At 40.3% G+C, this 26746-nt stretch overlaps 1 protein-coding gene and 1 pseudogene across 9 annotated transcripts in view; one reads left to right on the forward strand and one right to left on the reverse strand.

Annotated features, from left to right (window-relative positions):
• Positions 1-26746, forward strand: part of Agbl4 (ATP/GTP binding protein-like 4) — a 1266676-nt gene that overhangs the window by 900268 nt on the left and 339662 nt on the right. The gene's annotated exons all lie outside the window — the stretch shown is intronic.
• On the reverse strand, positions 21630-22725 carry Gm12805 (predicted gene 12805; annotated as a pseudogene).

Raw genomic sequence — 26746 nt, forward strand, 5'->3', positions numbered from 1 at the left:
TGAAGGGAAATGTGTAAAATTATACACATAATGTCTCCAATAAATTATTTGTCTATACTTGTTCCCTTTAAAGCAATATATTATTTAATCAACACTGTCCTTCAAAGCTAAAAGAAAAACTTTTGCATGTGTGAAAACTGAGACTCAGATAAAATTTTTATTAGTAAAAGAGGTTCTGGAAGATGAGACATATTAGTGTAACTGAATCTGGGAGGTTTAACCACTTCTCTACCACCTGAGTTCTTGGTATGAGGAGACAGAACAGCTGATTCACTTTGAAGGAAGAACTAATGATGCAGGGTGAGACACATTCTGGGCAGGAAGGCAGGCATGAACTTGATTCTCCCTGTAGTCCTGGGTCTACCCATTATCACACATGCACACATGCACCAGCACCCCCAGCCCGTATACTCATACTCAAATATAAGCATTATCTTTAGGCAGGATCACAATGTCAAGGTCATTAAAAGATTTTCTGGTTTTTTTTTAAATAATTTTCTCAGACTTTCTTTTGCTTCTACTACAAGCTTAGGGGAACTCATACCCCCAAGACAACCCCTGTTGTACTGGCTTTCACTTAAAATTAGGTAACGTGGTGTCTGAGTTGGGAGATCTGGATTTGAGCCCTTGCTCTGCAGGCCTTTCTCTTCTTTTATAAAATAAAGGCGTTCAGCTCATTAATTCACGAATCCTTCCTAAGTCCTATATGGGTTTATTAAATTGCTAGTCTGGGCTCCTAATATGGGATATTTTATAATTTCCTATTAACTTCCTTCTGGTGTTAGAAACACACAATATAATGAGACAGACAGGCTGAAAGCTTCATACGATCTTTCTTGGTTTATATACTCTCACAGCTTAGGGACAATTTATTTTTCTTCACTTTAATCCAAATATAGTTTCTAATATTTTCCAATAAGCTCAGACCTATCTTTCTCACACAGTTTATTGCTATCAGGGGGAAAAAAAGGCCCCTTCTATCTACACCCCTCCCTCCCTTCCCACCTTTTTTCTTTATTCCTGCCGGCAATAATTATAAGTTGTGAAGCCCACAAAAAAGAGGATATTAAATAGACTGTATATGATTAGAGATAATGTCTCAGGCATGAGTCCGAAACCTGCCGTCTGGCTAATGTGTGTTTTCCTCGCCATGACACTGAACATAGTCATTATGCCTTGGAGGGGGCAGGGCTGTGTAATGATGTTAGACATATTTACATTTTAAAAATGTCTTCAGTGTCATGAGCCTTAACCTTTTTGCTGTGAGCCTGGGGGTGATGTATCACATTTCTGAGATTCCTGATGGCATGAACTTTACAAATGTACATTTCTCTTTAGCTGTTTGATTCTCGGAGTCTTCTTGGTTGGAATGTGAGGCATTGACAGCATTTAGAAATAAAACTAGGCTCCTAGCCTGAGTTACAAACATTGCCCTAAGTCAAAGACCAACTTCTAGTCTTTTATGAAGAAAGCCAGCAGGGACAACCCTGCATTTAATTCACTCCTCCTGGGAGTGATTATTGAATACTCACTGTGAGGAACACTATTCCCTATGCTGAAGAGCAAAGAAAAAAATAAGACACATTACCTCAGAGATCTCGGAGTCTACAGGAGAGAGGCATTCCCAAGAAAAACAAATTAAACGCTTATTCTGGCATTTGATAAGGTAAAAGATAGTTTTTCACTTAACATCTAAATCAGAACACATCTGGAGATCAAAGAAAAACCTGTTGAGAAATGCATGGGGTAAAGCAGTATTATCCAGAGCATATGCTAAGAGGAAAAGAAGACAACTAAGAGGAAGAAGGAGTGTGGGTAGCAAATGAGCAGGGGTGCAAGGAAAGGAGTGAACTGGGATTTTAAATAGGGTTATCAGGAAAGCTTCACTGTCGTGGAAGTAAGGAGCAGAAGTGGGTAACTGACATAGATGGTGAAGAGAGAAAGCTGGAGGATGTGAGGAGAGTGCAGCAAACCACAAGGCTCTTACAAACGTTATAAGGGCTTTGTCTTTCCTTGTGTTCAGATTAGAGCCATCTTTGTGTATCCATGCAGGTATAACAGAGTACAGTGGAGTGAGAAGCCTCTAAACAGTAAGTTTTGTTCAGAGTTCTGAAGGCTAAGGAAGTCCAAGATGAAAAAGTCAGTAGATTTTGTAAGTGATGATGGTCTGCTTCCTTCAGAGATTGGTATCTTGTCTCCATGTTGTCTCATGGTAGACGAGGCTTTCTAGCTCTCTTTTGGTCAGTTTTATAAAGATGTGCTTCCAAATATGACAGCTCTGCCCTAATGATATAAACACCTCCCAAAGACCCCAAAGACCCCAAAGACCCCAGTTCGTAATGGGACCATCTCTGAGGTTAGAATTTCAGTCTGTGGTTTGGGGGAACCCAAGCACTCAAAGTTTATTAGGAGCCATTAAGGTTTTTGAGTTTTCTGAGTCATTTGACTACCATTCCTTTAAGTGTGGTGCTGAAAATAATCTTAAGATGGCAGTGCATGCCCAGGGCTAAAACAGAGACATTGAGATGCTATTGTGATAGATAAAATAGGTGAGTAATGTTGGACATAGGGACTAGAGTGGGGAAGGTAGTAAGTAACTGAACCTTAATAAATTCTGAAGATAAATGAATCTGATCTAATAGAACATTCACTCTGAACCTTAGATAAGAGAAAATTATCAAAAATAACTTTTTAGGGTTTAGTGGGTAAAATTTTTGTTGTGTAAGCGTAAGGACCAGATTTCTGATTCCTAATCAACCATGTAATTGTCAGGTAGGTGTGGCAACCTGCCTGCCATTCCAGTGCATGTAAAACAGAGCAAGGGATTCCAGGAGAAAGCTGGCTGCCTAGACTAGACATGTCTATGAGCCCTCGGCTCAACCAAAAGAATTTGCCTCCGGGAGTAAGGTGGAGAGCATTGCAGGAATATTCATTCTGGATGTCGTCTTCTGGCCTCCATACACACATGCACATTTCTATGTGTATGCCTGCACATGCGTACATAAGCCCTCATTCAAACACCCACCACACCAACACATGAAGAAAAATAAAAAGAAATACTTTCTAGCATTTTGGCCTGGGCAATGCAGATGATGGAAGTATAGTTTGGTTACCTGACAAGGAAGAGAATATAGTTAAAACTGGTTTAGAGGGAAATAAGAATTTGGTTTTAGAATGCTGAACATTAGATGCCAGCCACACATGGATTCAAATACCTAGCATCATCGCATCACTTGGGAAGCTGAAAAAGGAAGATCACAAGCTCAAGGACAGCCTGAGCTACATAGTGACTCTCAAAATAGCCTGGACTCCATATCAATATCTTATCTCAGAATAGTGTGTGTGCATGTATGAGTCCTGTTAGATATTTGCTTGACAGTAATTGAAAATGCAATGGATGTAAGTTCAGTTTTAACAGAAAATGTCAAAACTAGAGATAGAAGTTTCAAAGTCTGTTACCACTTAGATAATGTTTGAACGTGTGAAGTGGAAGGATATCATTTAAGGAAAAAGTCTAGATCATAAAGAAAAGAATTCTAAGGACTGTGCCCTGACCCAATTCAAACCTCAAAAGTCTAGGAAAAGCAGAACAGTAGAGAGAGAAAGGCAATAAAACAGAAAAAAAAAACCTAGAAGAATGTGGTGTCTTCGAAATCATATTATCATAAAAGCAGATCAAATACTGACAATGTGTTAAGTATGACAAAGACTGAGAAATGACCATCACATTAAACAGACAGGAATGGAGACTGTGAGTAGAAGAGGTGAGGCAAAGATAAAGGTCAGTGGGAGTGTGTGAGGAGAGGGTTGGAGGAAAGTCAGACAGTGATAGAGAGAGCAGTTTTCAGGAAAGAAGGAAATGATGTGACAATATAAATGGGGGAAATAGACTTTTTTCTCTTAATTGATGAATTAGCTTATTTTTAATAACCCTCATCAAGAATGATATTCATCAAAGTGAAAAGTTAGATGATATACAGGGTAGGCCAATATTACCAGAGTGGCATCTTTGAGTAGGCAAGAGAAGTAGACTCCAACCAACACCCTGGAAGGTAGCCTTGGATGGGACCAAGGAACATGGCCTTGTGAAAACAATGAGAAATAGTAGAATATGTGAAATCTGGTACAAGTCATGAGTGCGTGTTGGTAAAAGTGAGCATTTTCCAGACTATTCTCCAGTTTAACAGATTAGAGGAGGATCCAGCCTACATGCCAGGGTTATCTCTATTGAGGCAAGTTTTGGGAAGTTAAGTATTCCATACATTTGCTTGTCACAAATTCACCAACAACTTACTCAACCAGGATCGGTGCTTAGAGCCAACACTAAAAATGCTTAGTATGACTGTACACAGAACCCAACATGACATGTGCTTAAGGAATATGTACAGAAAATAGAAATGACGAATGTAGTCTGAGATAGTCGAGGAATAGTTTAGAGAAGAGAAAAATTTGAGCTAGATCTTAAATGAAAGGAATGGGTATGTACTCCATGGATAATAGAAGGAAAGATGCCAAACTGGGGAAATCCACTAGAGAAAAGGGTTTGGAAAAATGAAAAAGTTCCTCAGAATGTTGGGAACATAACAACCTTATCTGACAAAGAGGGTTCATGTTTGGAAAGCAGCTTGTGCCATTCTAGGCCTGTGCCAAGTGCTCTGACAGCACAGATTTTAAATTTAGACACCAGGACAGCAAGGTCTTTAAAGAACTTAGGTAGAAGTCTGTGCAAAGTTGAGGTCAGATGAGTTAGTCCTTGAGAAGGACTACATGCAGAGGAAAATACTGCAGGGGCAAAGTTTCTGTTGTGGGGGTGGGCAGGACAGTGGGCTTTACAGATGAAGGAGGCACAGAGCAAGATGCTCAGCAGTCTGCCTTGGCCATCTGAGGACACTTTTCTCCCTGAGTTAGGAAGCAGCTCCCTATTGCCATGCAGAAAGCACTGCCGTTTTAGTGCTTTTAATAAAAATGGAAAATATGTGTTTGTGTGATGCTTTTAATCATTTTGGAATTGTAAAGAGCTCTGGGCTTTGGAGGCCAGAACGGCCCTGGTGTGAACATAAATTAGCCTAACCGAGGAGCTTGTGCTGTTTATGGGCACTATTTGCAGTAAATTTGGTTCTGATGCTGGAACTGGGTATCATCCTTCATTCCTTGGTGCCTTCTTCTGAAAACTGTGGAGGTTGCTTTTGGCTTTGGCTTCTAGTTTAGAGGGGGATGGATTCCAGGAGTCATTAGAAGATCCCAACCCAGTCATTAGCATACCCACTCATTCTTCAGAGGGACTGACATTTTAACCTGTACCAAACACTTGGAACACAGAACACAGAGGCCTTCTAGAAGCCCAAAGTTTCATATGCCGGTTATCTCAGCGAACGTAGGCAGTGCTAGTTGGAGCCTTGGTGAAAGTAGTGGTCATGTCCACCTGGAGGTTCAGGAGGAATAGATTAACAAGTAAGTTCTATCCTCACTGGGGATCTGTTGGCTCCTAGATACTTGCTTGAAAGTTTTGACAAACAGTGTTGCATACCAATAAAGGTTTGAGCCCAGTGTTAAGACAGACACCAAGATGTTGCTTCTTCCTCCTGCCTATTGGGTACTTTTCAAAAAGATTGCTGTCCCCTCTGAACACTTACAAAGGACAACTAGTAACATAGTCCCCATGGAGTGCTGTCCATAGGTATATGAAGCACCTAAGAGGCCATCCTACAAATGCCTGCTCTATCTCACCTTTCCTGTGTGTACTGGCTAGTTTTGTGTATCAACTTGACACAGGCTGGAGTTATCATAAAGAAAGGAGCTTCAGTTGGGGAAATGCCTCCATGAGATCCAGCTGTAAGGCATTTTCTCAATTAGTGATCAAGGGGGGCGGTCTCCTTGTGGGGGGTGCCATCTCTGGGCTGGTAGTCTTGGTTCTATAAGAGAGCAAGCTGAGCAAGCCAGGGGAAGCAAGCCAGTAAAAAACATCCCTCCATGGCCTCTGCATCAGCTCCTGCTTCCTGACCTGTTTGAGTTCCAGTCCTGACTTCCTTTGGTGATGAACAGCAATGTGGAAGAGTAAGCTGAATAAACCCTTTCCTCCCCAAGTGCTTCTTGGCCATGATGTTTGTGCAGGAATAGAAACCCTGACTAAGACACTGTGCCTGTCTCTTTAGTGATGATAGGCTACACCAAACCATTCTTATTCTCTATAGACATTTTTTTTTTATGGACTAGTATACTTATTGGCAAGAACTCTCCTTCCCTAAACTCTTTTGGCTTCAAGTTTTCTCAAGAATGCAATGAACACTCCTAAATAGAGAAAAAAAGACACTTATGCCCTTTTGCAGAACTGTCTCCCACACATCACCTTGTCCTCTATGCCCCAGTCGGACTAGTATATTATCTTTTCAGAGGTACACACCTACTTTCCAATCTCTGAGGCATTGCTCCTGCAGAAGCCTCTATAAGAACCGTCAAGGTCCCCTTCCTTCTTTTCTGTCTATAGGAATCATATTTATCATGTAAGAACTAGAATTAAGGTATCCTGTATAGGAAGCTTCCCCATGATGCCCTCAGATGAATTTACTACTTTCATTCCTAAGATATCACATCTTCAGCTTTTTCACACTTATCTACTGACTTTACCATCTTAAATGGCTTTAAACATCCTGAAACCAAGGAGTAAAACTGGAAGCTGATATGTTGATGCCTGTAATAATCTTTGGCTGACTGAGCTCCTGGAAGACACTCCCAGAGAAGTGTGAGGCTGGCAACAGGCTTTAGAACATTGCCATTCTGTTATTGCACATGAACTCTTAAGATGATATACACTGACAATGAAGACACAGTGGTCCTGAGTCAGGAAGTAGTAGGGATAGGCATCTAGACACTCCTCCATCATACACTAAGTCACATCCGACACAATTATTGGGGTGGCAGGTGATAGTGAGGGACACCTTACAGATCATCTAGATCAAAATCAGCAAACCTCAGTCTGCTAGCCAAATCTTGTCAATTACTTACTTCTAGATATCCCACTGTTAAATATAGTAAACACCTATAATCAAATAGAAATATAAGACAATGCAGGAACACAGGATGCACACTCAGAAGGAGTATGCTCTTGGCATCTGTCTAAAACTCATAGAAACTAATCTTTGTGTTTATATTTTTTTCAAGAAAGGTCAGGTAAGACAATAAAGCAAACCTGAACTCTCAGCTCATGTCTAGGTCCACCCCCTACTGCCTCCAGATCTCCTCAGACAGAGTTGTTGGCCACCTGCTCCTTCACTTCCTAGTGCCCCCACCTCCATTGGCCCACATACCAGGTTGCAATGTTCAGCAGCAGATAACCTGGCAGGAACAAGCCTCTGCCAGCACATCCAGGTGCCTAACTCATTCATGTATGAGATTGGTCACATTCTTGCAAGTTTACATCTGTAAGTGGGCAAGTGACCCATGGAATGGGGACTGTCTGGTTCAGGTTTTCCATCTCCACAGCTTGCAGCTGGCAAGGAGAGGCTGGAGAAAGAGACCCAGAAACCTATGCCATGTGCACTTACTCTGCTTCAAGGGGCACCCTTGGGCACCTGATGTACTTCTGATGTACAGATCTGTACTTCCCTCAGAACCATCCCCATGTGTGTTGAAGGAAATTAAATACAAATTTCAAAATAAAATAATAGTTAGGGAGAAACATAAAAAGAAGGAATAATTTTTATGTTCTCATGTCTTTAATGACGTGTTTTCCCCACTTTCTATACAGAGAGCCAGCTCATTCATTTTTCCATAGGACCCTACATTATATAGCCAAATGTAGTCTTGCATCTCCTGCTTTGTGCTGTAATTGAATAGCATGCGTAAAACCTCTGCCTTTGAGGTAGCTGTGGGGTGTGGAGTTTGAACTAAGCCACATGATGGGGAAACTTTTGTAAATGACAATGGAGTCAACATTTCAAGCTTTGTGGCCTAAACAATCTCTGCCATGACTGATCGGCTCTCACTTTCAAGCCAGAAGTACATAAACAAATGCATGTGTCTGTGCTCCCACCAAGCTTGCCAGGCATTGAAGCTCCTATCTTATATAATTTTCACATGCCCAGAGTGTGACTTTTCTGTTCATTTCTAATTATTTAAAAAGTATATCATTTATATCTAACTACAGGCTGTAGTGAAATGGGGTAGCAGGGCAGTTTTGGGGAATTGACTGCCGTGTGTGTGTGTGTGTGTGTGTGTGTGTGTGTGTGTGTGTGTGTGTGTGTGTATGTCTCCTCCCCTCCTTCATTCCCTCCCTCCTTCCCCTCCCCCCTCCCTCCCTATAGCCCCGCATGTGTACCAAATACACACACACCATATATCTTGTTTTGAAAGCCATCGATACTAGCATGGTGGCACACACCCTTGATTCCAGCACTCAGGAGGCAGAAGCAGGCAGATCTCTGCGACTCTGGGGCCTGGATGGTTTATATGGAGAGCTCCAGGCAAAACTACATAGTGAGATCAGGGTGGAAGCTATTGGTACTTCCACCTCTCCGTGATGGTTTCTCCTTCTGAGTGGGGCAAGCACTAGGTCCTCAGTGTTCTCTTGCTAGAGACAGCTGCAGAAATCATGCTGGAACAGTGATGTCAGAGCCTTTGGAGCAGAGACAAGGTGGTTCTCATGCAGCACTCCAGTTGCAGAGGAAATAACTTTTACATTTAAGGACATAATAGCCTGATGAAGAAGTGCTCATTCATCCTTTATTCTCTGTTCCAACTATATCCATAGACATGGCTTTGCAAGTGTGGTTTTGAATAGGATACAAATGTGATATTCAGACAAGCAGTGGACAATTGTCACCATCTGCCATCTGCCCACACACAGGAGCTGGCTAAGAGAAGAAAGGTTTGATTCAGAGAAATTGCAACATTTCGAAAGGAGAATGAAAATAATTCATTATGTTCTTCTTGAGCACATACTGTGTGTTTATAGCAAAGAGGCCACAAGAAGCAGGGAAATAGGATAGGAGTGGAGGGTATTGAGTCCTAGAGCCAGTCAGAATAGTCTTTGAACACTGAGCTGAAACATTTTAGCCTATGCTTCTTTAAAAAATAATAATAATAATTGACACATAAGATCTTTTTCTCCTTCCTCATCTGAATGGAAAGAATCATGTCTATGGTTCAAATTTGTTAGTAAGAACAGATTCAAATATGATCAAGGTACATAATCTGCACAGTATGTTCTATCCCATTGAAACTCATTATTTTGTATAGTTGATATACTCTCATACAGAGGGGAAAAGCTATGTTGCTTAGAATAAAAACAATAAGGACAATCATCAAGATTTGAGTCAAGTGATAGATGCAGAGCGCAAAGTTCAATGCCTGGCCGATAACAGGCGATTCATTCTGTGGCAGCTCCCGAAAAGCTGCTGCTATAGCTAAGTTCATGCTTCATCCTCTGCAGAGGGCTAGTAGAGTAGGCAGCCTGGAACAGGAGGGCCCCCTGGGGGACTGTAGCTGAGAAACGAGGGCCTGAGCAACTACAATTAATGCCTTCTATTTTGTTTATGAGTAATCAGACCCTTTTCCGGTTTATTCCACTAGTTATCTAACAAGTGCTGAGCAGAAAGACATAGCAACTCTAACGAACTAGAACAAAGGAAAGATTTAAGCCCCTTACCATCAGATCTCCAGCTGTGTGCACATCTATAGTAGCTTCCAATTCTGTTTACGTATTAATTTATTAAAAAATATCTCTTGGGTATTTATTTTGCGCTGTGCTCTGTGATTAGATGCTGAGACCACAATGTGAGTGGGACACAATTGTCACTTTCAAGGAGCTCAGTCAAGTGAGGGGAAAAACAACAACAGGCAATCATAGGATGTTAGCAAACGTGCTGTGGGGGATAGCAGGGAAATCGTCCCAGAGCTCAGGAAAGGCTGACAGATGGAGAGAGTCTTGTATTACCTCATAATCTTGGCATTTCATAAGTACTTCAGTCTATAGATGGTAGTAACCATGAACATCTGAGCTTTAGAAAATGAGTAGGAAGCAGCCAACTAAAAAAGAAGTGTAGCTGAATGTTTAGGACTAAGGGACTAGCACATAAGATGGAAGAAAGAACGGCGGGGATACACTCATACCTCTGCTGGGGGTGGGGGACAATTAGAAGCTAAACTAAACAAACCTTGTAAGCCATTATCAAATGCTGTATGAATGTTCCCTTAAAATTAAAATAAGCAAAATAAAATCATCCTTGTGATCACCTGTCCACAAAAACATCATTTAAGAAACTATTTTTACAAGTACTAAGAGAGGCAGCACAGATATATTAGTCCCTGCTTTTAGCATAATAATAAGAAAAATTCAAAGAAGAAAGGAAAAGGTGACCTGGATTCCCCAAGTCCCAAGCAAAGCGATATAGAGAGATGGACTTGTACTTGGAAAAGGGAGGGACAAGTAAGTCTAAGCTTGGTACTTGCAGCCCAGTACTCAGCAGATTCCCACCTCCACCATCCCTAGACTTGTACCTGCAGCCAAGGGAGTGCCTCCACTAGCCCTTCCGCTCTTTGTGCCTTACAGCAATGAGAAATACCATAGACTTGACAAAGTAGGATACAGAAGTAAGCATGAGATGTGTCTTTGAGCACAGTGCTATCTGGTTGAACTCTAAGAGGAGTTACCAATGACTGTACCCTCACACCGATGCCTAACTTTTCTACCAGGTAGAGCCTGGAACCCTATTCAGACTTTTATCCTGCAGTGGCCTTAGCCCACAAGTCCACCATTATAGCAGTAAGACCACAGGAGTGTGGTCCTTGGTCCTGTCCCTGTGCTATACTACTCAGATTGGGTTCTAAGCTCTGGTGCAGCCTGGCATTGTGATGTTGATGGCCCTGGATATGCCTGCCTAGCTTACCACTGATCACAGGCAGTGTCCAGCTGGAGAAAAGGAGAATGGCATCACATCATTGCATAGGAACCTAGGGCTGGCATTTTACTGCCTATGAAGTTTGTCCATGCAGAACCTCAGAGTGCCTGACTGTAGGGTGGTATTTATGGATGAAGTCTGTGGGCCTACCTGAGCCCCAAGTAGAGGCTCGCTAGGACAGGATAGCCTTTTTTGGCTATTTTAAAACAATAACCTATTTCCTAACAACATAGCAGCTGTGAAGAGGGCACAGACTTGGAACTGTGGAGCCCTCTAGTGCTAAAATAGTGACAACACATCAGCCAGAACTCACAGCAAACCTAAGCTTAGCTCACCACCTAGTGCTAATATAGTGGCAGAAACTTGGCTTACCATTTCTGGAAGGGAAAACGCAAAGCCAAATTGGGAGGAGTCTGAATAGTCAATGTCATATGCCAACAACCTCCAAAAACTTTCAGGGATATAAAGTTAATTGTTGTATTTCATCTGTTTCATGGATGTTTTTGCTTTTCGTGGTGGCTAAATGCATTAAAGGTATTCGACACTTAAAGTATAAAATTTAACGTGACATTGGACAGCTTCCATTCCAAATGGTTATTCTAACTAAATAGAAGTTCACTGGGTTGTACAGACTTCAGCTCTGGGTAATTTGGACATGTGATTGGGGTGCTTTTATTTATTGTGATTTTACTTAAAAATTTGGTAAACACTAAAAAAAAAAAAAATCCTTTGGAGCAGTTAATACTATACCTAGAACACTAAAAAAAAAAAAAAAATCCTTTGGAGCAGTTAATACTATACCTAGGAAGAAAATAAAATGCCAGAAACGGGCCATGCTGTATCAACTGATCTGTGCAATTCTCAGGACAAGAATTTAAACATATGCTGTCAAGAGACTCAATGAACACCTTAAAGACACAGAGAAGAAATTGAGTACTTCATCAGTGGAAGTGAATTTATTCTGTAATCAAGCAGATCTTTGCACTGAAAAGCACACTAAACAAAATGAAAAGTGTAGTAGAAGTCATAACTAGCAAAACAAAACAAGAGAAGACTGGGTGAGCTTGGAGACAGCCTATTGGAAAAGCCACATGGGAATAAGTGTCTGTGGAGTGCCCAACCGCAAATGGGACTGCCATCACACACCACTGTCCCACAAGGCTCAAGGACTATTGCAGAAGACAAGAGTGAGGACTTGTATCTTTTGGATTCATCCGACAGCTGCACAAATGAGCTCACAACGGCTGTGGCAGACTGCAGGAGATCAAGCCAGTAAAGATTTTACATGGGGGAAATGGAGAAAGTGAGGGAAAAGAAACTCCTAGTTGATGACTTCTGGGAATTGAAGACTCAGTTTTCTTTGAGGTGTGGCCCCTGGTCGTTGGACCACTCTCTGATGGATGGCCCTACACCCGTGAGTATTTGAGCAGAAATAATGGAACTCAGTGGTGGGAGATGAGGGAGGGAGGGAGCAGGTAGGGAAGGGGTTGATGGATCTAGGAGGAGTTAGGTGGAGGAGTGCAGAATAAATATGATCAAAATGTATTGTAGACATTCTACAATGTATGAAATTCTCAATGAATTAATATAGTTTAAAGAAAAAAACAAAAGAAATAAAAAGGGTGAAGCAGAACAAAAATTAAAAAACATTATGGGAATGTTGGCGAGTATTACAAGAGAAAATACTCAGCTTGTTGGTATTCAAGAAAGACTGGAGAATGCCCAAAGCTTCATTTTGAAAGCTTCTTCAAAATGACAGAAAAATCTAGAGAAGGCTATAAACATCCATGTGCTGTAAAGTCAAATATCAGCATCTGGATTCAAATCAGCCATGAATATACCCAAAGTACACTGAAATTAATCCTTAGAGAGAGGAGCTCAAAGTGACAACAAAATTGACGCACATACACATGAACTGTGCTCATACACTCTCATAAGAAACCTCTTAGGACAGGTATAAGGAGGTCAAGGCCTGCTGTAACCTGACAAAGAACCTAGGTATCATGAAAGACAAGTCTTTGAGAGCCTCCTGGAGCTCCTTCCCTTCCTACAGCCTCTAAAGTTTTCAGGCTTCTACCTTCCAGCCAGGCCAACTGGACTGAAGAATCTCTGAAGAGGAGGACAACCCACTCAAGCCAGTTGCCAAGCATTCCCCCTCCAGCACACCCCTTATTCTTTCTGTTCATCCCTTCATGAGAATCCTAACATTCCTAGATCACATTGAGAATCCTAACATTCCTAGATCACGTTGTATATTCTGATTCCTCCTGGGTTGATGCAGACCCATTGTGGGGAGGTATTTGCTTTAAGGACATCCTACCATACCTGCCCTTTCCTCATCGTACTGCCAACTTGTAACTTGGGTGGTGACTGTGCTTTTGTGTTTACTTCTAAGTGTACGTGGAATGCTGTGGGAGGGACACCCTGAACCAGATGGTTACCTCCCTCTTCCTTTTGTCTTGGCCCCACTTGTGGAAACAGAACCAGTGAGTGACCTCCCATATAATAGCAATGAAATAAAATGTTCTAAAGAACACAGAACATTCTTCAGGATAGAATGTGTCAGTGCACAAATCAAGTCTTGCCAATTTTTTTAAGTTGAAAGCACATTGAGTATCTTCTGTGATCAAAGTTCAATAAAACTAGAAAAAAAAAAACAGAAGAACCTTGAAATTTATACAAATACACACAGACCAAATAACATTCTCCTAAATGGTCAAGGAAGAAATTTAGAAGGAAATTAAAGCATTTTCTGAAATAAGTGAAAGTGGAAATACAGCACATTAAAACAAAAGCACTATCAATGGGGTTTCAACTAATCAGAACCTTCATGGGCAAAAAAGAAAGAACTAAATAACCAGGCTACCAGTGCTACCTAAGGAATTCTAAAACCCAGGAAGGAAGCAATTCCCCTGGCTTTGCAATTATAGGGATCAAACCTAGAGCCTTGCACATGATAGGTAAGAGATCTTCCACTGAGATGCATCTTCAGCTCCAAAACCAAAATTGCTAAATAAAAAAAATAAAGATTAAAGCATGGGTAAATGAAATAGATACTAAAACACAAATTTAAGGGATCAATGAAATTGATTTCCCAGGAAAACAAAGTAGACAAACTCCTTGTTAGAGTAACTGAAGAAAAAAACAAAACAAACAAACAAACAAACAAAAAACAACAGATGACTCTGAGTCACTTAAAATACATGATCCTCTGTCTAGGTGTGTATCCAAAGGGGATTATATTAGTATATATCAAAGAGCTGTCTGCTCCCCTGTGTTAAGTGCAGCATTCTACACCATAGTCAAAATATGGAATTCTTTTAAAGATATGGAATCAGCCAAAGTTTCCATCAACATATAAATGAATAATAAAAATTGTCATATATACAATAAAGAATGCAATTCAGCCTTTAAGATTGATGTTTGTCTGGCAACCTACAGATTGAGAAAAGATCTTTACTAACCCTACATCTGATAGAGGGCTAATATCCAATATATAAAGAACTCAAGAAGTTAGATTCCAGAAAACCAAATAGCCCAATTATAAAATGGGATACAGCCGGGCGTGGTGGCGCATGCCTTTAATCCCAGCACTTGAGAGGCAGAGGCAGGCGGATTTCTGAGTTCAAGGCCAGCCTGGTCTATAAAGTGAGTTTCAGGACAGCCAGGGCTATACAGATAAACCCTGTCTCGAAGGAAAAAAAATACAATAAAAATGGGATACAAAGCTAAACAAAGAATTCTCAACTGAGGACTCTCACATGGCCGAGAAGCACCTAAGGAAATGTTCAATATCCTTAGTCATCTGGGAAATGCAAATCAAAATGACACTGAGAGTCCACACCTTACACCAATCAGAATTACTAAGATCAAAAACTCAGGAGACAGCAGATTGTGGTGAGAATGTAGAGAAAGAAGAGCACTCCTCCATTGCTGGCAGGATTGTAAGCTGGTACAATCACTTTGGCAATCAATCTGGTGGTTCCTCAGAAAATTGGAAATAGCTCTACCTGAAGATCCAGCTATACCACTCCTGGGCATATACCCAAAAGATGCTCCAACATATAACAAGGACACATGCTCCACTATGTTCATAGCAGCCTTATTTATAATAGCTAGAAGCTGGAAACAATCCAGATATCCCTCAACTGAAGAATGGATACAGAAAATGTGGTACATTTACCACAGTGGAATACTACTCAGCTATTAAAAATGATGACTTCGTAAATTTTGTAGGCAAATGGATGGAACTAGAAAATATCGCCCTGAGTAAGGTAACCCAGACCCAAAATGACAGACATGGTATATACTTGCTGATAAGAGGATATTAACCCAAAAGCTCAGAATACCCACAATACAGCTCACAGATCATATAAAGCTTAACAAGAAGGAAGGCCAAAGTGTGGATGCTTCAAACCCACTTAGAGGGGGAAACAAAATAATCATTGGAGGGAGAGAGGGACCTGTGAGGGAAAGAGGAGGAGGAGGAGGGAAAAGGGTGGCAGGAATAAGTATGGGAAGAGACAGGAAATAAGTCCAGAGGGCCAGGAGAATGAATAGAAATAATTAGCAGTGATGGATGGAGAAGTTGGGGAATCACTAGAAAGTCCCAGACAACAGGCATGCAAGAGGCTCCCAGGATGCAGTGGGGATGACATTTGCCAAAATATCCAAAAGAGGGCAGATAGAACCTGAAGAGGCCACCTCCAGTAGATAGACATGGCCCCCAGTGGAGGGATGGGGCCACCCACACATCTGAAATTTTTAACCCAGAATTGTCCCTGTCTAAAGGAAATGCAGGGACAAAAATGGAGCAGAAGCTGCCAGAAAGGCTATCCAGAGACCACTCCACTGTGCGACCCATTTCATCCTAAGACACCAAACCCTAACACTGTTGCTGATGCCAACATGTGCTTCCAGACAGGAGCCTGGCATGGCTGTCCTCTGAGAGGCTGTGCTAGCACCTGACTAAGACAGGTGCAGATACTCACAGCCAATCATTGGACTGAGCCCAGGAACCACAATGGAAGTTAGAGGAAGGAATGAAGTAGCTGAAAGGGATTGTAACTCCATAGGAAGAACAACAGTCTCAACTCACTAGACCCCTCAGATCTCCCAGGGACTAAACCACCAACTGAAGAGTATACATGGGCCTGTCCATGACTCCCACTATATATTTAGCAGAGGATTGCCTCATCAGGCATCAGTGGGAGGGGGGTGCTAGGTCCTGTGGAGGCTTGATACCCCAGAGAAGGGGGATGCTAGAGGGGTGAGGCAAGAGTGGATGGGTGCATGGGGGAGCACCTTCTTAAAAGCAAAGAGAGGGTTATGGGGGATTGTGGAGAAGAGACAGGGAAGAGGGATAACAGTTGGAATTTAAACAAATAAAATGATCAATAAATTTTAAAAAATGATGTTTGTCGTTTGTAAGAACGGATTAACTTGAAAGATGTTATGCTGAAATAAGATAATCAAAAAAGACACATACTATCATGGTCTCATTTATGAGTGAAATATAAAATCTAAACTCAGAAGCAGGGGGTAAAAATGGTAGTTATTAGGGTCTGGGTACAGAGGCTAGAACAGGCATCGTGATCAATGAAGTAGTCTCTGTAAGACAAGACATTCTGGAGATTTGTTGTACAACATGTTATTCTTGCACCTGAAACTTGCTAATACAATAGATCTTCAGTGTTCTTACCACAAAAACATAATTTTGCAATGAATATGTGTCCAGGTTAGTTTTTATTGTCAACATGACACAACCTAAAGTCACCTGGATAAGAGGGGAGTATCAGCTCAAAAATCACCCAGATCTGCTTGGCTTATGGCTACATCTAAATTACCTTGGCTGATGGTTGATAAGGAAGGCCCAGCCCATTGTGGGCAGTATATCCCTAGGCAGATGAGTTTGGTTTATATAAGAAAGGTAACTGATCATGAACCAGAGAGCAAGCCAGTAAGTGGCCTTCCCTCATGGTTTCTACTTTAATTTCTGCTTATCCCCACCCTGAATTCCCTCAATAAAGGATTGTGACCTGCAAGTTTAAGCCAAATGAAGTCTTTCTTCTCCAAGTTGCTTTCAGTCATGGTGTTGATCACAGCAACAGAAATCATACTAGAACAATATTGTATCCCAATGTATACATGTTTCAAACTATCACAGTGTACATTGTAAATATGTATAATTATATTGATAAATCCTCCCAAGTAGATGAGGATTTGAAACCACTTTGTTTTGCAACATTTTGGAAATGAAGAATCTAAGGGAATCATAGGCGGTATGCCGTGTGTCTCACACAATGACAAATCAGTACATAGCTCTACTTGCTTTGTAGGAAATGAAAACATCAATCCTTATTGAGGAATTAGACAGGAAATATGAGAGCATCCTTATTCCATGGTGGACTGTTTTAACAATGTCTAAATGTGTCCCCAAGTTTCAGTGAGACATCTTTGGAAACATTATTTTGAAAATGTTTCTTTTGGTGACAAATCAGGCCTAAATGGGTATTATCACTGTCATCAACAATGATGAGCTGAAAACAGGAGCAATTCGTAAATTCCGGGTTTAGGATCCAAACAGAGCTGAAGCCTTGAAGCCTAATGCCCAACAGATAAGTGTGAAAGTAGGCTCTCCCAGCAGGAAACAGAACAGATGAGCAAGATAATGAAAAGGTTCAGTTCTAGTACAGATTTTTTTTTAAAGGAAGGAATGAAAATAAGAGTCATGTACTATATTGTACTCATTATGTCACAGAAAAATATTTTCAAAGTTGTAAGCCCCCATACTGGCAAGTTTATAGTAAAGTCTTTATCTCATACACTATCTGTGGGTTTATAAATTAGATCTATCCTATTGAAAAAGCAATGTGGCAATGTGCGTCTAGCAGTGACAGGCTACATAAGTTCTCATCCAGTAATTCCACTCTTGGGTATTCATTTCAAAGAAATAATCTAATCCAAATGAAGAAAGGAATTGCATTCAGGAATATGTTTATTGTAATGTTATTTATAATAAAATAATAATAGCCTAAATGTCCTATATTTAAGTAAAGTATGCATTCTCACTAAATAGAACATTGTGAACTCATTATAATAATGCTTACACAGACTATGTAATAGTTTTGGAAAACTTTTTATGAAATAATGTGGCCTAAAATTAACAGAATACAGAAAGCAATGACATCATATTTGTGCCATGATTACATCTTTATTTTTAATACAAAATTATTGGCTATGCAATACAAGCCTGGGCATTTAAGAACTAGGAAACAGCATGTAAAAACTGAGAGTAGCTACTAGGATGCTGAGATTTTTGTTTCCTTTTTATACCATTCCCATTATTTTATAATACTGTATGCAATTTAAATAGTACTTTTGATTTTTTATTTATTGGGTTTATTTTTGTGTATAAGTGTTTTTTTTTTCTAATTCATGCATGCCTGTGCTCCATTGGTATGCCTGGAGCCTGGTGTCTGTGAAGGTCAAAAAGATGGCTAAATCCCCTAGAACTGGACTTACAGATGCTTGTGAGCTGCCATATAGGTACTGGAACTGAACCTGGGTCCTCTCCACAGCAACAAGAACTCTTAATCACTGAGCCATCTCTCCAACCCTTTACATACGATTTTGAAGAACATAGGGTCATACTCAAAAGCTTTGTTTAAATTTTTATGCTATTGTTCACTGCCTAAATCAGGAAACGTGATTAATTTTTCTAAGCTTTGGGTTTTCCCATCTCTAAAGGGGAGTTGATTACCTGCATAATGAAAATGATGTAGTAACCAAGGTAACTAACTCAGGCTCAGAAAATGAATGTGGTACGCTCTCTTTCATATGGAAATCCTATTTTCTAATTACCAAATATGTCTATCTAGGTGAGAGTAACTATGGGTAAAAGCCAGGAAGGCAGAAAGGACCCTATGATATAGAAAAAAGAAACCTTAAGAGGAGAAGAAAAAACCCTACAGGTGATATCAAAGAGAAAGCAGAAATACTGAGGACACAAAGGACACAAAGTATAGCAGGACAAAGAGGAGGCTGTGGCACAGAGATGGAGAGAGGAGCAAGTTGGGGCTCAAAGCATCTAAACAAAAAGTGTATGAACATGTCATAATTCAACAAATGTTAATCCTCACCATTTTCCAAGTTTCTGTCTTTGAAAGGGGCAACAAAGTTTAAGAATGTTCTGGCAGCATTGTTAAGAAATCAAGAAGAATGACACTTGTTTCTCAAAATGTCTTTTTCAATAAAAGAATTCAAAAAAATAAAGATACAGGTATCTCCACACACAGAGGGAGACAGATACATATGTGTGTGTGCGCGCTTAGAGTTTCAAAAAAATAACATTTTGCTCCTTTATTATAGCAAACACATATACTTTTCCACATAGTAAAAGGTATCGTTTTGCTCTTAATTGTAGATTGATATTTTGCATTTCTTTTATTTGGCAAAGTTGTTTGTTTCAAGAAAATTAGTTTAGACAATTGCATTTTTCAAACAACAATATCTTCTGTCCCAGGCTTACAAAGAACAATTAGATCTGGATCCTTTCCCCATAATCAAACTGGCAATTTCTTAATGGGAAGAAAGTCATGGTTGATCACTGTGGAATCTAACTTCCTTGAGTGCCCGTCAAAGGCAGAAAACACTTTTATGACCAGAAAAATATTTTCTGTTTTATATCCTACAGTATATAAAACTGACATCATGAGAGGTGTTACCCACATACAGATTAATGCCACCTCAATTTCGATGCTGGATCATGATGCCTTCCCTAGGAACTCTACAGTTTTGTGCAATTCAGCAAACATGTCAGAGAGCCTGGTATACACCAAGTACAACAGAAGTAGCAAGAAAGACAGATCTGAATGCTACTGTGGCTGCACCTGCATCAAGAGTGCACAATCAGAGGACTCGCACAGATAACCCCAACACACAGCAACAGCATCTGTGGCCAAGGGTAGGCAAGTGGCTGAGGGGCCTTGAGGAGGCACTGGACCCAGGCTGGAAGAACAGCAGTGGCTCCTACAGGGTCATGGTGTGTAAGACAAGCCACACATGAAGGCTTTTCAAACATGGTCTTGACATTAGAAATCTGTCCAAGATGTAACCTTATCTGGAGGCATGTGATGTAACCTAAATACCTTACTAGTATGTAGGCCACTAGACCCATTTTAAATTATCTGACTTGTTCATGATCATTTTGCCAGTATGTGGTAGAGACAGGTTCAAAGAAAGGTAAATTGTTGGCCTGTAGAGCAAGAACACTACAATGCAAGTTCTCTCTTCCAAGTGTTTCTTTGAAAAAGTATTTTATTTAATATTCATACATGTATATAATGTGCTGGGATCAAATCTATCACCCATTCCCTGCCCTCCAACTCCACCACCTCAAGACCTACTCAATAATACATTTAGTGCTGCCTGTATGTGCATATGTGTGGGACCATCTAGCGAATCATAGTTAGCCTCTTCAGACCTACATCCCTGAAGAAAACTGACTCTCCCTCCCCCAGCAACCATTCACTATCAATAACTCCTCAGATGAAGGTGGAGATCTAAGAGCCCTTTTCCCAACTATGTTTGGATTTTGGTTGGCTTGATGTTGTGCAGGTCTTGTGCATGTAGTCCCATTATACGTTCAATGTGTGCAACAGACCTGTCAAGCATGGAAAATAGTTTTGCTACCGATATCTATGTCTCTTAGAATCTTCCCATCCTCTTTCCCAGCACAATCCTTGAGCTTTGGGGAAGGCAGTATAATGGAGATGTTCCATTTAAAGCCAAACATTCCATAGTCTCTTTTTCTTTGTATGTCACTGGATGTGGAGGGATCTCTGTATTGTCATTTACTATAAAAATAAATCTCTTTAACAAGGGAAGAAAATGCATTAAATTATGAATTTAAAAATAAAAATTTAGAGGAAGGGATCCATATGTGTGTGTGTGTATATATATACATATACATATGTGTGTGGATATATATATGTATATATGTGTGTGTGTTTTGTACATGTATATATGTATGTATGTATACATTTACATAAGTACATATATGTACATATACACACATATATACATGTGTATACATATATGGGAGGTTTACATAGTAGATTTCATGTGACATTTTTTGTCTAAAATGTTATTAATTTATTAATTTGTTTTTTCTATTAGTTTATTTATTTATTCACTTTACATCCAGATCACAGCCCTCCTCTCTTCCCAATCCCCTACCCACTTCCCCTTCCCCCTTTTCGTTCCCATCTGAGCGAAGGGAGGTTCCCACCTGAATATCAACCTACCCTGATACATCAAGTCACTGCAGAACTAGGCATATCCTCTATCACTGAGGCCAGACAAGGCAGGCCAGTTAGGGGAACAGGATCCACAGGCAGGCAACAGGGTAAGCCTCCGCTCCAATTGTTGGGGGATCCTCATGAAGACCAAGCTGCCCATCTGCTATTTATGTATGGTGAGTCTATGTTCAGGTCAAGCCCTTGTATGCTCTTTGGTTGGTGGTTCAGTCTCTAGGAACTCCCAAGAATACAGGTGTGTTGAACCTATTGGTCTTCTTGTGGAGTCCTATCCCTTCCAGGTTCCTCAATCCTTCCTGAAACTCTTCCACAAGACTTCCCAAACTCAGTCTAATGTTTGGCTGTGGGTCTCTGCACTTGTTTTGGCCAGCTGCTGGGTGGTGCCTTTCAGAGGACAGTTATATTAGGCTTCTGTCTGTGAGTCCTGCTGACAGATACAAACATAGCCTGAGGATCCAAGGTAGTTGAAGGAGGAAGGCAGGCCAAAAATGTGTTCGTGTTCTTATCAATCCTCTGAAAACAGTTCAGTATATTCCCCTAACCCCCAAAAATGGCAGGGGTTGCTACTGCACTCATTTATGTCCATCTCACACAGGGCACCTGTGTATCAAGGGCAGCACTGACAAATAAAGCTGCCAACAGTGTCCTCACATGTTGTATCATTGTGACAAGGCTTAGAACAACAAAGAGGGATCAAAATCTCATAGTGTGCAGTCAAAGAAGTAGTTGTTTCTATGGAGACATTGCTTATTGACCCATTCATCAAAGTTGAGTTCATAGTAGTCTCCAAGGATTCCAGGTACATAGTCACAGAAGTAAGCCCCAAGAGCATCCTGACACCTGACATCATGTAGACACAGCTGGGATCCACGTTCATCAATTTCCAACTCACAATTCACACCAGAATACTCTTGAGGACAGACACAAATGTATCTTCTTTTCTCATTGTGTCATATAGCCTCATTCATGCAGGGATCAGGAAAACATTCATCCACTTCCAAGGCACAATGCCTGCCTTGGTATCCAGGCACACAGAAGCAGAAGTAGCCATTGATTCCATTCTGGCACACAGTCCCATGTAGTAAGGGTTGGAAGCATACTTATTGTTGTCTGTGTCACAGAACCTTCCAGCATATTCAGCAGGACAGATTCAGACAGGGTGCTCAGGGACTTTAGAGGTGGTGCCTCCATGTTGGCAGGCATTTCCTCCAGAGGAATTAGTAGCAGATTCATAGGTAAGTCCACTGTACCCAGGAGGACATTGGCACAGGAAGCCCCTCTCTCCTGGGGTATTCATACAAGTGGCAATTCCTTAGCAGGGACTAGAGAAGCAAGGGTCTTTTAGAGCTTCACAGTCTTTGTCTAAATTTTTGGCTGTGTCTAAGCAACAATTGATGTCTTGTAGAAAACCTATACATAAAATTGTTTTAGCAAGAAATTAAGAAACACTTAGTATTGTTTTCATTGCAAAATGAAGCCTGGCACCTCAAGTCACTGTGGCACTAGGAACATTCTTTGATCTTAGCTCCTGAACCATTGGTGTTCTGTTTAGGAAGTTGTTTCCATTGACAATGATTTCAAGGTTATTTCCCACTTTCTCTTCTATTAGATTTAGTGTATCTAGTTTTATGTTGAGGTCTTTGATCTACTTGGACTTGAGATTTGTGCAGGATGATAAATAAGTATCTGTTTGCATTCTTCTACATGCAGACATCCAGTTAGATTAGCACCATTTATTGAAGATGCTTTCTGTTTCCCATTATGTGGTTTAGCCTTCTTTGTCAAAAACCAAGAATCTGTAAATGTAGGGCTTATTTCTATTTCTGTATCTTTAATTTTATTCCATTGGTCAACCTGTCTGTTTCTATATCAATACCATGCAGTTTTTATTATTATTACTCTGTAGTACAACTTGAAATCAGGGATGGAGATACCTTCAGAAGTTCTTTTATTGCTCATGATTATTTTAGCTATCCTGGGTGGTTTTTTGTTTATCCATATGATATTAAGAATTGTCCTTTCAAAGTCTATAAAGAATTGTGTTTGAATTTTGGTGAGAATGGTATTGAATCTACAGATTGCTTTTGGTAAGATGACCATTTTCACTTTTGTTAATCCTATTATTCCATGAGCATAGATCTTTCCATCTGCAGATATCTTCTTTAATTTCTTTCTTCAGGGACTTGAAGTTCTTGTCATATAGGTCTTTCCCTTGCTTGATTGGAGTTACACCAAAATATTTTATATTATTTGTGACTATTGTGAAAGGTGTTGTTTCCTTAATTTCTTTCTCAGCCCATTTTATCACTTATATAAAGGAGGGCTACTGTTTTGTTTTTGTTTTTGTTTTTTTTAGTTAATTTTGTATCCAGCCAATTTGCTGAAGGTATTTATCAGCTGAACCACAAGTTTTGTGGTATAATTTTGGGGGTCACTTGTATATACTATGGTATCATCTGGGAATAGCAATACTTTGACTTCTTCCTTTCCCATTTGTATCCCTTTGATCTCCTTTAGTTGTCTTATTGCTCTAGCTAGAATTTCAAGTACTATATTGAAGAGATGCAGAGAGTGGACAGCCTTGCCTTGTCCCACATTTTTTGGAATTATTTTAAGTTTCTCTTCATTTAATTTGATTTTGGCTATTGACTAGCCTTATATTGCCTTTATTGTGTTTAGGTATGCACCTTGTATCCCTGATCTCTCTAAGACTTTTAACATGAAGGGGTGTTGGATTTTGTTAAAGGCTTTTTTTTATCATCCAACGAGATGATCATGTGGGCTTTTTTTATTTCAATTTGTTACATGGTGAATTACATTGATAGATTTCTATGTATTCAACTACCCCCCTGCATCACTAGGATAAAGCCTAGTTGATCATGGTGGGATGATGTTTTTGATGTGTTCTTGGATTCGGTTTGTGACTATTTTAATGAGTATTTTTGTATCAATGTTCATAAGAGTAATTGGTCTGAAATTCTCTTTCTTTGTTGAATCTTTGTGTGGGTTAGGTCTCAGGGTAACTGTGGCCTCATAGAATGAAGTAGGCAATGTTCCTTATGGTTCTATTTTGGGGAATCTTTTCAAGAGTATTGGAATTAGCTCTTCTTTGAAAGTCTGGTAGAATTCTGTGCTAAAGCCATCTGGACCTCAACCTTTTTGCATGTTTGCTTGGGAGATGTTTATTGACTGCTTCCATTTCCTTAGGGGTTTTAGAACTATTTAAATAGTTTACCTGATCCTAATTTAACTTTGGTAAGTTGTACCTATCTAGAAAAATCATCCATTTTGTTTAGACTTTTGAAGTAAGATCTAATGATTTATTTTCTTGTCCAATGTATTTGGTACTCTGTGAGCTTCTTGTATGTTTATAGCCATTTTTTTTTCTTTAAGTTGGGAGAATTTTCTTCTATGATTTTATTGAAGGTGTTTTCTTGGCCTTTAATCTGTAAATATCCTCCTTCTTCTATTCTTATTATTCTTAGGTTTGACTCTTTCATAGTTGTATTGGCTAGTTTTGTGTCAACTTGACACAGCTGGAGTTATCACAGAGAAAGGAGCTTCAGTTGAGGAAATGCCTCCATGAGATCCAACTGTAAGGCATTTTCTCAATTAGTGTTCAAGGGGGAAAGGCCCCTTGTGGGTGGGACCATCTCTGGGCTGGTGGTCTTAAGAGAGAGGGTTCTATAAGAGAGCAGGCTGAGCAAGCCAGGTGAGGCAAGCCAGTAAAGAACATCCCTTCATGGCCTCTGCATCAGCTCCTGCTTTCTGACCTGCTTGAGTTCCAGTCCTGGCTTCCTTGGTGATGAACAGCAGTATGGAAGTGTAAGCCGAATAAACCCTTTCCTCCCCAACTTGTTTCTTGGTCATGATGTTTGTGCAGGAATAGAAACCCTGACTAAGACAATAGTGTTCCAAATTTCCTGGATTTTTTGTGTTAGAGACTTTATATATTTGGCATTTTCTCTTACTGATGTATCAGTTTCTTCTATGGTATCTTCTACTCCTGAGATTCTCTTTTCCATCTTTTGTATTCTGTTGGTGATGCGTGTGTCTTATCTCCTGTTCCCTTTCCTAGATTCTTTATCTCTAGGGTTTCCCACATTTGTGTTTTCCTTATTGCATCTATTTTCAATTTCAGATTTTGAGCAGTTTTACTCATTTCTTTCACCTGTTTGATTGTATTTTCTTGTATTTCTTTATATTTTTTCCCTTAGTCTTTAAAGACTTCTATCTGATTGATTGTATTTTCCTGTATTTCTTTAAGGGATTTATTTGTTTTTCTCTTTAAAGGCCTCTATAATCTTCATAAGATGCCATTTAATGGCATTGTCTTGTTCTTCAGGTGTGTTTATGTATCCAGGACTTGCTTACTGTAGTAGGAGAGCTGGATTCTGATCATGCCATATTGGCCTGGATTTTGTTGTTTGTGTTCTTGTGCTGACCTTTAGCCATCTGGTTGTCGCTGGTATTGGCTAGGATTATGGGTAGAGCTGGTAGTCCCTAATGGCAGCAGACCTCTGATTGTCTTTGATCACATTAGGCCTCCAGGGAAGCAAGTTGAGCTGATTGCTCCAGGTGGCAACAGGCTTCCCAGAAGTCAGACTGGCCCAGCAGAAGTGGAGTAAAAATCTGGGATTGCAGGTAGAGATGTGGGCCAGAAGATGGCACAGAGAGGGGTTGGGGTAGACCTCATGGCTGCTGGCTTTGCCAGGGTGCCAGGGATTGGGCCATGGGTATCTCACTTGGTTGTCTCAGATGGTAGCAGATCTCTGGGGAGGTAGGCTGAGCTGTGTTGCTCATAAGGTAAAGTGCAGATCCAAGATTTCAGGTACAGGTTGATAGTTTTCTTTTTTTTAATTAATTTATGTTTTATACTCCATATTCCATTCCCCACTCTCCCCATCCACCCTCTGACTTCTCCACATCCCACACCTCCTCCCTATCTCTCCTGTCTCCATGTGGATGCCCCCATCCCCACCCCACTTGACCTCTATCAGCACATATTAATTTTATATAATAATACACTTCATTATATATTAATAAGATTATGACAGTTCACATACACAAATGATGCACTTTGATCATATTTACCCCCATTATTCTCTCTTATCCCTTCCCATTCTTACCGTTCCTCTTCTCAACTAGTCCCCTACATACTTCCATGTCTTTCATTTATTTCATTTATTTATTTGCTTATTTATGGTGAACCAATTAGTTTAATTAAGGTTACTTATAGGACTATGTGTGGGTGGGGGGGGTTATTTATAGGAGTGTCAGTGACTTACTAGTGACTATACCTCACACATCCCTGTAATCATTACCTATCTAAAGAACCTTAGAAAGGGGTCCTAGGGACTGCCACCTAACTGCCATTAACTACCTAGAGATACTTAGGGAATTGTGGGCCACAACTCTCTACTCTTCTTCCAGCACTTACGTTTTTCCATTCCCTTTTCTAGAGTGCTCCCAGAGCCCTGGATGGAATGATATAAATGTTACACTTAATGTTGAACAGTCAATTCTTATCAG

The sequence above is a fragment of the Mus musculus genome, chromosome 4, assembly GCF_000001635.26.
Source record: "Mus musculus strain C57BL/6J chromosome 4, GRCm38.p6 C57BL/6J".
Taxonomy (NCBI): Eukaryota; Metazoa; Chordata; class Mammalia; order Rodentia; family Muridae; genus Mus; species Mus musculus.